The following is a 13,515-nucleotide window of genomic DNA, read 5'->3' as shown; positions in this document are numbered from 1 at the left end:
TTTCAGAGCAACTAAAATTTTTTTTTTTTTTTTTAAGGAGAGCTTAAGCATGAGTCCAGGAAAGATGACTGAGAGGAAGTTCAAGTGCAAGTGCACTCCAAGTGCTTGAGCTGTCACTAGTGCTTGGGAACACAGAAATCCACTATGTTTTTTTTGCTTATTTAATGAGACATCCAACATAATATGGCAAAGAAAGACACAGTAGACAGGAAACTTTTTATTAAGTGGTATTTATGATGAGTTAGAATCAACTCTATGGCAATATCATAAATACCTCTTTATAAAAAATAAAAGTTATTTTTTTCTAGAAAATATTTGATCACTGTTCACAGAACTTTTTAATACCACATCACCTTTTCTATTATAAAACAAACAAGTGAAATTGAGATCGTAACAAAATTTCCTTTTTCTTCCCCATTGAAAATCAGCCTTCTACGTGGCACTTTGGTACCTGGGTGGCACAAATGGTTTGAGCTCGCCTACTGATTGAAAAGGTGGCTGTTCAAACCCAAGCAGTGGCACTGGGGAAGAAAGGCCTGGCGATCTGCTTCTATAGAGATTACAGCCAAGAAAACCCTGTGCGGCAGTTCTACTGTGTAACAGGTAGGTTTGCCAGGAATCCTAATTGACTTGATGGCAACAAGTTTGCTTGGCACTTGCGGAGATGCTACAAAACGATGCATAGTAAGCCAGTGCCATGCTGCACACTACGCAGGATGAGGATGGAAGCCTGGACAAGCATCAGAGCTAAAACCATTAGCGGGAAAATTTTACAGCATAACCAAGTGTTTCCACTTCCTCATACACTGGATTTTCATCAGAATTCCTAGTAGAAATTGTGACTGAAGAAGGTGGCTGCAAAACTGCCGCCTTCCAGGACACCTCGTCTTGGATTCCATCAGGTATCTGACATTTATAATGTTGGGCACAGCACACTTGCATCTGTGACACGAGTTTACATTTTTAGAGGATGTCTAGCTTCATAAAGGTTTTTTACAACATCATAGTAGTTTACATTTGTGGAGTAGTTCAAAGGTCCGTGGGTGGTACAAACACTTAGCACTCAACTACTAACCTAGAAGTTGGTGGTTCAAACCAGCCTAGTGGCTCAATGGAAGAAAGGGTTGGTGATCTGCTTCTGTAATGATCACAGTTAAGAAAACCCTATGGAACACAGTCCTGCTCAGTAACACGTGGAGTCTCTATGAGTTGGAAATGACTCCATGCGAATGGGTTTGGTTTGGCTTTGGCTTGGAGTACGTAGGCATTTATGAAGCACTTGCACCTATGTTGTATCGTTTGAGTTTCACAACAATCTTGGGATCATTTCCTCCATGTTAAAGAGGGCATCACTGAATACCAGCAGTGGAAAATCACCCCAGGTCACACAGCTGGGAGGTAACCGAAGCTGCCATAGAATCCAGGGCTCCTCCTTTGCTCATGGGAAACCAGCAACTAGGATAAGAAAAGCCTCGTAGGTTTATGAAAAGAGGGGCGGTGAACACAACCTGAAGAGAATAGAAGTCAGGATGCAAAATTCCCCACATGCTAGGTGTGGCTCAGTGAGCAAGGCAGGCTAGGTGTGTCACCTTTTTCCATATTAAATCATTCTTGCATATGACACACATCAAGATGATACCAGTGGGGCACTGACTTGATTTAGAACTGGGCCACACACCTGTTCTTCTAAATATAAACAAATTTGCAACACGAGCCATTGGCAGTCACTTGAGACTCAGCAAGTGGAAGCTGGAACCCCGTGCCCGCCTGCAGCCTGGCTCTGAGCTTACAAACACACAGGGACCAAGGAAGCACCAAGCCAGGCAGGCTATTTGGCTTTGTGTTTTGGTGGTCACAGTGACCTTATATCTCACTGGGGAGATTATAACTATTATCCTTATTGTTATTTTTAAATGTTTATTTTGCTCTTGTGGCTCAGCTTGTACCTTGCTTGTTGAACCATTCCGAGCCCTCTGGGTTTGTACATGTTTAAGTTGCCTGAGATACCATGTTTAGAAAAAGCTTATCCTAAGAGAAATTTTTGCTGACCTCTAGGACATTGCATTAAGTCTACAAAGTATTTTTTATTGTCTGTTTTAGGGTGAGATTGCCCTGAATTAGAGATTTCCTAGCTACTGAATGTATATGATGATGCCTTGTTTGGAGAAGAAGTTTCAGTGGGGCCCTCGGAAACGGTCCACATTATTTTGAACAGATGGGATGCTGCAGCGCTGATGGAGATGTCATGGATTAAATTGTGTCCCCCCCAAAATATGCGTCAACTTGGTTAGGCCATGAATCCCAGTTTTGTGTGGCTGTCCTCCATTTTGTGGTTGTAATTTTATGTTGAGAGAATTAGGGTGGGATTGTAACACCACCCTTACTTAGGTTGCCTCCCTGATCCAAGGTAAAGGGAGCTTTCCTGGGGTGTGGCCTGTACCACCTTTTATTTCTCAAGAGATAAAAAGAAAGGGAAGCAAGCAAAGAGTTGGGCACCTCATACCAGCAAGAATGCAGCACCGGGAGCAGAGAGCATCCATTGGACCTGGGATCCCTGAGCCTGAGAAACTCCTTGACCAGGGAGGGTTGATGACAAGGAATCATCCTCCAGAGCCAAAAGAAACAGGAAGCAAATTTGGACTTGGAACCTACTAGACTGTGAGAGAATAAATTTCTCTTTGCTAAAGCCATCCAGCTTGTAGTACCTCTGTTACAGCAGCACTAGATGACTAAGACAGCAGATTAAGTAGGCCAGAGAACAGATGTATCATCGTGTGCATGGCAGAACCAGACAGAACTGGGAAACTTCATTGATATGATTGGCCCAGGCTCTCAAAATGGCCAAGATTCTGATCGTCAGCAGGCTCACAAAGCATTATTTCTCAATGCTTAGAATCAGCAGTGAAGCCTTGTAATTCCTTTTAAAAATAACAAATCCTTTTATCCAATTGTAAGAGATTTGTACCTTGAACGTTTTGATTGTCCAGAAAAGCACCAAAGAAAACAAAACACTAAAAAGCCTTCTAATGCAAATTATCTTTGAATTCTTTGAATAAACAAAATCCTACTTGTTTGTGATTGTTGTTGTTAGGTGCCTTCGAGTCAGTTCCAACTCATAACAATGTTATGCACAGCAGAAGGAAACACTGCCCGGTCCTGCGCCATCCTCACAATTGTTATGTTTGAGCCCATTGTTGCAGCCACTGTGTTAATCCATCTCATTGAGGGTCTTCCTCTTTTCCACTGACCCTGTCTTTTACCAAGCATGATGTCCTTCTCCAGGGCCTGGTCCCTCCTGATAATGCATCCAAAGTATGTGAGATATGATTCAAAAAACCCAAACCAAACCCATTGCCGTCGAGTAGATTCGGACTCAGAGCTACTCAATAGGACAGAGTAAAACTGCCCCATATGGATTCCAAGGAGCACTTGGTGGACTCGAACTGCTAACCCTTTGGTTAGCAGCTGTAGCTTTTAGCCATTATGCCAACATGATTAGACACTGCATATTTAGATATTGACAGAGATCTGGAGATAGACTTATAAACACAGGTTGATCTAGCTGTGGTAGCCATCAAGGTGTGTGGTTCAGTTTTGCCTTTGAGAACCTGATGCAAAAAGAGTAGTTGGCAGACAGCCTCAAGCTGCTACTTTAGATCCACCTTATTCATGGGGTGATGCAGTGAAGCGGCCTGCTTACCTTGCCTATTAGATAATCTACCTCTGACCACTGCTGAGACCCTGGAGGCAGAAAGGCTTGGGTCACACCACCAGGTAAGCTGCTGAGACCTGCTAAGGTGACAGCTGAGAACCAGGGGGATTTTTGATAAATAGTGGAAGGCAAAGACGATGAATACCAGGTGTGGGCAAGAGACCAATTGCGGAGATGGGATTGCAGTTTCTCCTACTAACATCTCCTGTCTATGTGTCTCCTCAGGAAAAGCGGCTACAGAAACTGTGGAGAAGCTGCTCCCCAAACATGTGCAGCAGGGGTTTTGGATGACACGAGGTGGCCAAGTCACCCGAATCTCATCTTCAGTGAACCTGTGGGTCCAGAGTAGTTGCAGGCAGTGTTCAAGCTGGACCATTCTCATTTTAGGCTTCTCCCAGCCAATGACTGAGCAGCGTGGGTGTGCCAGAGCTGGGCCATTCCCGCCCCATGCAAGCTTTCTTTGGTTTCTTTGCTCTGGGGTTCCCCTTTGGCTTGGCCAAGACTCTGTCTGGGCTGCTCTGCAATCTGAGTATCCACCCACCTAATCATCCTTCTTTCTATCACTCCTCTTAAGGTATCTGGCCAGCAGAGGCCTCTGTACAGAAAATAGCGCCTCAGGCATTTCGTGTTAAATTGCTGAATGATCTTTCACAGCTGGCGATGGAAACTGTGATGGCCAATAGAAACTGCTGGTTAGTGCCCTTCCTCAAGCAGAGACCAGGCCATGTGCCCTACCTGGCATACCTGAGTTATGCCTCTGCAGGCCAGCAATGCAGTCTGCCTTCTGCTTCCTCCTTGATTTATCCTTCACAGGCATCTCCCCTAATACATTTACACCTGCTTCTCAGGGACCTGAAGTGATACTCTAGGTTCAAGAATTAAACCTTGGACTCATGACCTTCTATGTCTCCCATCACCTCACCCTCAGGTCTGATTTTCCTCTGCAAGGCTTTCATTGTCAGATAGACTCTCTCCATCTGGGGGCATGGAGTCAGCTTGATGGGTGTGCAACCCGTACAGCTGCACGGGGTCCCGTGCTTAGGGCGGTTCTGTGCTTGTTTTAATTCCCTGCTGTTGCTGCCTCAAAATTCTTAATAATTTTCATTTTTGTACTGGATCCCGTAAATTCTGTAGCTGGTCCTGCCCTGGCATGTGCCTTTACATGTTGGATATCAGAAGAGAGTGACTTTTCCCCAATAATTCTAGCAAAATTCTCTATGAAAAACTTGATTGGCCTAGACTGGATCATCTAACCAGTTCTAACCATCACTATGGCCCTGTACTCTTAACAGCCAGGCCTGGGGCTTGTGACCCCCTCTTGTGAATGTGCGAGAAGAGCAGTGCAGTCTTTGGTCCATTGTTGCCTTTTTCTGAGAGTTCAGGACCAGGCTTATGCTAGGTTTACAGAATGGGGCTTGTACCTTTTCTATTAATTCTGTGATTTGGAGTGCTTTATGTTAAGTACTGTTTGTGACTCAAAAGTAAAAAAAACTACCAACAAAGTTCTCCATTTTTCTTTTAAAAATATTTTAGACAACTTGATACTTTTTTGTTGTTGTTGTTGTTAGGTGCCGTAGAGTCAGTTCTGACTCATAGCGACCCTATGCACAACAGAACGAAACATTGCCTGGTCCTGCACCATCCTTACCATCGTTGTTATGCTTGAGCTCATTGTTGCAGCCACTTTGTCAATCCACCTCATTTGAGGGTCTTCTTCTTTTCCGCTGACCCTGTACTCTGCCAAGCATGATGTCCTTCTCCAGGGACTCATCCCTCCTGACAACACGTCCAGAGTATGTAAGGATGCAGTCTCACCATCCTTGCTTCTAAGGAGCATTCTGGTTGTACTTCTTCTGAGACAGATTTGTTCCTTCCTTTGGCAGTCCGTGATATATTCAATATTCTTCGCCAACACCACAATTCAAAGGCATCAACTCTTCTTCAATCTTCCTTATTCATTGTCCAGCTTTCACATGCATATGATGTGATTGAAAATACCATGGCTTGGGTCAGGCGCACCTTAGTCTTCAGGGTGACATCTTTGCTCTTCAACACTTTGAAGAGGTCATTTGCAGCAGATTTGCCCGATGCAATGCATCTTTTGATGTCTTGACTGCTGCTTCCATGGGTGTTGATTGTGGATCCAAGTAAAATGAAATCTTTCACAACTTCAATCTTTTCTCCATTTATCATGATGTTGCTCATTGGTCCAGTTGTGAGGATTTTTGTTTTCTTTATGTTAAGGTGTAATCCATACTGAAGGCTGTGGTCTTTGATCTTCATTAGTAAGTGCTTCAAGTCCTCTTCACTTTCAGCAAGCAAGGTTGTGTCATCTGCATAATGCAGGTTGCTAGTCTTCCTCCAATCCTGATGCCCCGTTCTTCTTCATATAGTCCAGCTTCTCGTATTATTTGTTTAGCATACAGATTAAATAGGTATGGTGAAAGAATACAACCCTAACGCACACCTTTCCTGACTTTAAACCAATCAGTATCCCCTTGTTCTGTCTGAACAACTGCTTCTTGATCTATGTAAAGGTTCCTCATGAGCACAATTAAGTGTTCTGGAATTCCCATTCTTCGCAGTGTTATCCATAGTTTGTTATGATCCACATAGTCAAATTCCTTTGCATAATCAATAAAACACAGGTAAACATTCTTCTGGTATTCTCTGCTTTCAGCCAGGATCCATCTGACATCAGCAATGATATCCCTGGTTCTATGTCCTCTTCTGAAACCAGCCTGAATTTCTGGCAGTTCCCTGTCGATATACTGCTGCATCCATTTTTGAATGATCTTCAGCAGAATTTTGCTTGCATGTGATATTAATGATATTGTTCTATAATTTCACATTTGGTTGGATCACGTTTCTTGGGAACAGGCATAAATATATATCTTTTCCAGTCAGTTGGCCAGGTAGCTGTCTTCCATATTTCTTGGCATAGACGAGTGAGCACCTCTAGCGCTGCATCTGTTTGTTGAAACATCTCAATTGATAATCCATCAATTCCCGAAGCCTTGTTTTTCGCCAATGCCTTCAGAGCAGCTTGGACTTCTTCCTTCAGCATCATCGGTTCCAGATCATATGCCACCTCTTGAAATGGTTGAATATCAACTAATTCTTTTTGGTATAATGACTCTGTGTATTCCTTCCATCTTCTTTTGATGCTTCCTGCATCATTTAATATTTTCCCCATGGAATCGTTCACTACTGCAACTCGAAGCTTGAATTTTTTCTTCAGTTCTTTCAGCTTGAGAAGCGCCGAGCGTGTTCTTCCCTTTTGGTTTTCCATCTCCAGCTCTTTGCACATGTCATTATAATACTTTCCTTTGTCTTCTCGAGAGGCCCTTTGAAACGTTCGGTTCAGTTCTTTTACTTCATGAATTCTTCCTTTTGCTTTAGCTGCTCGACGCTTAAGAGCAAGTTTCAGAGTCTCCTCTGACATCCACCTTGGTCTTTTATTTCTTTCCTGTCTTTTCAATGACCTCTTGCTTTCTTCATGGATGATGTCCTTGATGTCATTCCACAACTTGTCTGGTCTTTGGTCACTAGTGTTCTATGTGTCAAATCTATTCTTGAGATGGCCTCTAATTCAGGTGGGATATATTCAAGGTCATGTTTTGGCTTTCATGAACTTGTTCTGATTTTCTTCAGTTTCAGCTTGAACTTGCATATGAGCAATTGATGGTCTGTTCCACAGTCAGCCCCTGGCCTTGTTCTGACTGATGATATTGAGCTTTTTCCACCGTCTCTTTCCACAGATGTAGTCCATTTGATTTCTGTGTGTTCCATCTGCCGAGGTCCATATGTATAGTCGCCTTTTATGTTGGCGAAAGAAGGTATTTGCAATGAAGAAGTCGTTGGTCTTGCAAAATTCTGTCATTCGATCTCTGGCATTGTTTCTATCACCAAGGCCATATTTTCCAACTACTGATCCTTCTTCTTTGTTTCCAACTTTGGCATTCCAATCACCAGTAATTACCAATGCATCTTGATTGCATGTTCGATCAATTTTAGACTGCAGCAGCTGATAAAAATCTATTTCTTCATCTTTGGCTTTAGTGGTTGGTGCGTAAATTTGAATAATAGTCATATTAACTGGCCTTCCTTGTAGGCGTATGGATATTATCCTATCACTGACAGCATTGTACTTCAGGATAGATCTTGAAACGTTCTTTTTGACAATGAATGCAATACCATTCCTCTTTGAGTTGTCATTCCCAGCATAGTAGACTATATGATTATCTGATTCAAAATGGCCAATACCAGTCCATTTCAGCTCACTAATGCCTAGGATATCAATGTTTATGCATTCCATTTCATTTTTGACGATTTCCAATTTTCCTAGATTCATACTTTGTACGTTCCAGATTCCTATTATTAATGGATGTTTGCAGCTGTTTCTTCTCATTTTGAGTCATGCCACATCAGCAAATGAAGGTCCCGAAAGCTTTACTCCATCCACGTCATTAAGGTCGACTCTACTTTGAGTAGGCAGCTCTTCCCCAGTCATCTTTTATGTGCCTTCCAACTTGGGGTCCAATCTTCCAGCACTATTTCAGACAATGTTCCGCTGCTATTCATAAGGTTTTCACTGGCTAATGTTTTTCAGAAGTAGACTGCCAGGTCCTTCTTCCTAGTCTGTCTTAGTCTGGAAGCTCAGCTGAAACCTGTCCTCCATGGGTGACCCTGCTGGTATCTGAATACTAGTGACATAGCTTCTAGCATCACAGCAACACACAAGCCCCCACAACTTGACAAACTGACAGACACATGGGGAGATACATTTTATTTTATTAATGGAGAGTTTTCTATTTTTTGAGACAAATTTTAAAAAAATTTACGCTTTCTCATGACTGAAATGTAGTTTTTAAATGCTCTCTTATCTATGGTTGTTTATGCCTAAGGTTTTGTATTTTCTTTCGTGTTCTGGTTTAGAGTAGTTAGGCATACAGTTTTGTGTGTGTGTGTGTTTCAGAAAGTACATTTGGTTGACACACTTGCTCAGAATTTCCATGTTGGATAATATCTTTCTGTTTTTCTTCTCTCAGCTTGCTATAAGCATATTATTTCACAGCCATTTTTCATCAGAACTCTGTGGACATTGCCGTATTGCCTTCTGTCATTTTGTGCTGTGAAAATAATTTTAGTATAAAACTAAAAAGCACTTTACCTTTTGTAGACAACCTCTTTATTTTTCTGCCTGTGTTCTTACAGAATTTTGTTTCTTTATTTATGAGATACAGAAATATCATTAATTTTGCCTGGCATTCAGTGTCCCCTTTGATCTCAAACCTCAAGCCTCTCCACAGTTCAGGAAGTTTTCCTATACTATTTTGAGTGTTGCTTCTCATCATCCTCCTGGTTTTCTCCTTCTGAAACTGCTGTTACATGGTTCCCCAGATATCTTGTCCATGCCTCTTATGAATATATGTCGTTATTGTTGCTAGGTGCCCTTGAGTTGGTTCTGACTCATAATGACACCATGTACAACAGAACAAAACATTGTCCTGTTAGGTGCCATCGTCACAATCGTGGCTGTGCTTAAGCCCATTGTTGCAGCCTCCGTGTCAATCCATGACATTGAGGATCTTTTTCGCTGACCCTCTACTTTACTGTTATGGATTGGATTATGTCCCCCCAAAAGTGTGTGTATTAACTTGGTTAGGCCATGATTCCCACTATTGTGTGGTTGTCCTCTATTTTGTGATTGTAATTTTATGTTAAAGAGGATTAAGGTGGGATTGTAACACCCTTACCAGGTCACTTCCCTGATCCAATATAAAGGGAGTTTCCCTGGGTTTGGCCTGCATCACCTTTTATCTCTCAAGAGATAAAAGGAAAGGGAAGCTAGCAAAGAGTGGGGGACCTCGTACCACCAAGAAAGCAGTACTGGAAGTAGAGTGCATCCTTTGGACCTGGGGTCCCTGTGCCTGAGAAGCTCCTTGACCAGGGGAAGATTGATGACAAGGGATCTTCCTCCAGAGCTGACAGAGAGAGAAAGCCTTCCTCTGGAGCTGACACCCTGAATTTGCACTTGTGACCTGCTAGACTCTGAGAGAATAAATTTCTCTTCGTTAAAGCCATCCACTTGTATTTCTGTTATAGCAGCGCTAGATGACCAAGACATTTACCAAGCATGATGCCTGTCTCCAGGGACCGGGCCCTCCTGATAACAAGTCCAAAGTATGTGAGCCGCAGTCCCATCCTGGCTTCTAAGGAGCATTTGGGCTATACTTCTTCCAAAACAGACTTGTTCATTTTTCTGGAATTTCACAGTACGTTCACTACTCTTCGCCAACACTGTAATTCAAGGTGTCAATTCTTCTTCTGTCTTCCTTATTCATCGTCCAGTTTTTGCATGCATATGAGGCAATTGAAAACACCATGGCTTAGTGTTTCCATCTAGTCGTTTTTTTTTTGGAACTAGATTGTCAGGTCCTTCTTCCTAGTGTGTCTTAGTACGGAAATTCTACTGAAATCTGTCCACCATGGATGACCCTGCTGTTATTTGAAATACCGGTGGAATAGTTTCCAACATCAAACAACACACAAGCCACCATGGTAACAACAAACTGACAGACAAGTCGACTCATATATGCATGAATCCCTGGGTGGTATAAATGTTTAAGTGCTTGACTACTAACCAAAAAGTTAGTGGTTCAAACCTACCCAGAGACACCTCAGAAGAAAGGTCTGATGATTTTCTTCTGAAATGTCGCAGACTTGAAAATCCTATGGAACACAATTCTACTTCTTTGTTGAAATCAACTCTATGGCAACAGATTTGGTATATATAGTTAAATACAGCATTATATGTTATGTAGTGTGGAATATATAATCATTAGACTTCACAACAACCTTGCATGAGATAGGTACTATTACCATCCCCGTCTTACATCCAAGGTTCAAAGAGTTTAGGTACATTGATAAAACAGGGGATAAATAGAAAACCCATTGAGTGATGGAGACAAGATAAGAAGTAAAACTTGCTGGCTTTTGCCTGCCTTGCTACCTCTCTAATGATGTCAGTATCTGACAGATAGTATATGTCCCCCAAAAGAAAGCAGCTACTGGGGGGAAACATTGCTTAGTGAGTGCTTTAATATGCACAGAAATTTCCATAAAGACACACAGGTCAAAATTATGCAAAATCTTGTCTTATCATGCACACACACTTAAGGTGAAATCATCCTGGGAATGAGTTAACATGTACCTGTTAAACCACAATATGAAAATGTTACAAGAAATACTAGAAAGAAGTTTCATAGTAAAAAATATGTTGGTCATTATTCTTTGCCTCTTGGTTATTCTTTTATTTCCATGAAGACCATACAAAAGAAGTGTTCACATATTTGTATAACTATTTTTTAGGCTGTGAAATAGGATAAGAGTAGTATTTTCTTGAACTATTTAGTTTTTTTTTTAATTCAGTGCAATCTTAGTATTTTACATTATTATAGACAAGGTCTCCTGCAAACAACTTTCTCATGGTGATTCCTCTTTCTGCCATTCTCTTCCTCCCTCCTTCCCACCTCCCTCCCTTTCTTCTTTCAATTCTTTTTCTTTTTTAATCCTATCGCTAGCATCACGAGAGTGTTTCCTTCAAGCCATTTGTATATACAATCTAAAATGTAAATTAACGATTGTATGTCTGAAAACTTTCATCTTTGCATGTTTACTTCTTAAAGAGTATTTGTTTTCAAATTTTACTTATATTATTAATGTTTTTATTATCTTATCAATAGTCTTATGTTAACACTTCTGAATAAGACCATTTGAAATACTGAATAATTTAATCTTAAAAAAAAAAAATCCAATCTTTGACCCAACAATTTCCCTTCTATAAATTTTCCTGGAGAAATAATGACAGCATGCTAAAATTTTTGGAATACATTTTAATCACAGAGTCATTTATTTAGCAAATAGCTGGAATAATAGCAAAGTCAAAGAGTAGTGAGATAAATTATGGTATAAAAATACAATGGAATCATAATTAATAGCTGTAATTATTGAAATGGAAGACTATTTGCAATGAATTAACATGTAGAAAAAAGGTTCAGTGTGAAGAAAGACACATTTTGTGCAAAAAATCTATATTTATAAATAGACAAATAATATACATGTGCCAAAATGTTATCAGTGATTTTCTATTGATGATTAACCATGTTACTAATTTTTTAACAAGCGTTTTCTTTTAGAACAGCTTTACAATTATAAAAAAAAAAAAAAAAATTACAAGATAATGTAGAGAGTTCTCCTATATACCACACCCAGTTTCCTCTATAAACACAATATATAACGTTTTATGTTAGTATGGTACATTTGTTACAATTAATGAACCAATATTGATAACTAAAATCCATACAGTCTTCAGAATTTCTAAGTTTTTCCCTAATGCCCTTTTTCTGTTCCAGGATTCCAGCTAGGGTACCACATATAACATTTAGCCATTATGACTCGTTAGGCTCCTCTTAGCTGGGATAGTTTCTCAGACTTTCCTTGTTTTTGATAACCTTGACAGTTTTGAGGAGTACTGGTCAGGTATTCTGTAGAATGTCTCTCAATTTGGATTAGTTTGAGGCAGTTCTCACGATTAGACTAGAATAATGTGTTTTTGGGGAAGATCCCAAAGGTTGTTGTTGTTGGGAGCTGTTGATTTGGTTCTGGCTTATAGCGACCCTGCAGGACAGAGTAGAACTGCTCCATAGGGTTTCCAAGGAGCTGCTGGTGGTTTTGAACTGTTGACCTTTTGGTTAGCAGCAGAGCTCTTAATCACTAATGGGTTTTTGGAGAAGATCCCAAAGTGTCATTTTCATCACATCAGCTTATCAACATGGCTTATCACTGCTGCTGTGAACCTGGACCACCTGGCTTGAGGTAAGGTTTGTTGAATTTCTCCACTATAAAGTTATTCTTCTCCCTCCCTTTCCCATGCTGTATTCTTTGGAAGGAAGTCACAACACACATCTTGCACTTAGCACCTCCTTGAGGGCAGAATATCTGCATAAATTATTTGAAATTCTTCTGCATGGGAGATCTGTTTATTCTCCTCATTAATGTATTTATTCAATCCTTTATTTATATGACTGTGAACTCGTGGATATTTATTTTATACTTTGAATTATAATTAAATATTGCTTTATTTATTTTGTTGGTCAAATTGCTCCAGCTTTCAGCCATATGCCCCTTTGACATACCCCCGTCACTGTGTTTAGAGATAATAAGAAATGAACCATCAAACATGAAAATCTACAGATGAATTTGAATTCATATTGCTAAGTAAAAGAAGCCAGTCTGAAAGGCTACATTCTGTATGTTTCCAATTAGATGGCATTGTTGAAAATGGCAAAGAGATCGGTGGTTTCCAGGAGGTGCTGGGGGAAATGGAGAATGTTGGATGGTGAAGCACAAGAGATTTTGAGGGGCACATACCTCACCCTGCCCCTGGCCCTGAGGCTATACCAGGTAGATACGGACCGTGGATTTGCCTGGATTAGGCTTTCTAGTAGTAAACAGAAAAAGGAAACAACCAATTCTGCAACACACAGCACTCATAAGAGAAAAAGCTAATCTGGAAACTTATAAGAAACACAACTGTTACTGGAACAAGGAATGAGAAAAAAATCTCCAATGGTTCCTGTCATAGATTGAATTATGTCCCCCCAAAAATGTGTGTATCAGCTTGATTAGGCCATGATTCCCAGTATTGTATGGTTTTCCTCCATTTTGTGATTGTAATTTTATGTTGAGAGGATTAGGGTGGGATTGTAACACCACCTTGCTCAGGTCACATCTCTGAT

At 40.7% G+C, this 13,515-nt stretch overlaps 1 long non-coding RNA gene across 3 annotated transcripts in view; it reads left to right on the top strand.

Moving 5' to 3' along the window:
- LOC126078162 (uncharacterized) overlaps positions 1–5,022 on the top strand; it is a 91,220-nt gene extending 86,198 nt beyond the window's left edge. For all 3 annotated transcript variants that reach the window (XR_007517990.1, XR_007517989.1, XR_007517988.1), the window contains 2 exons: positions 429–603; positions 2,101–5,022. This is a non-coding gene — a long non-coding RNA (uncharacterized LOC126078162). The remainder of the gene's footprint in view (positions 1–428; positions 604–2,100) is intronic.
- The last annotated feature ends 8,493 nt before the right edge of the window (positions 5,023–13,515 follow it).

The sequence above is a fragment of the Elephas maximus genome, chromosome 6 (genome assembly GCF_024166365.1).
Source record: "Elephas maximus indicus isolate mEleMax1 chromosome 6, mEleMax1 primary haplotype, whole genome shotgun sequence".
NCBI lineage: Eukaryota > Metazoa > Chordata > Mammalia > Proboscidea > Elephantidae > Elephas > Elephas maximus.
Note: the sequence above shows the minus strand (reverse complement) of the source record. Positions and strands in the feature narration are given on the sequence as shown.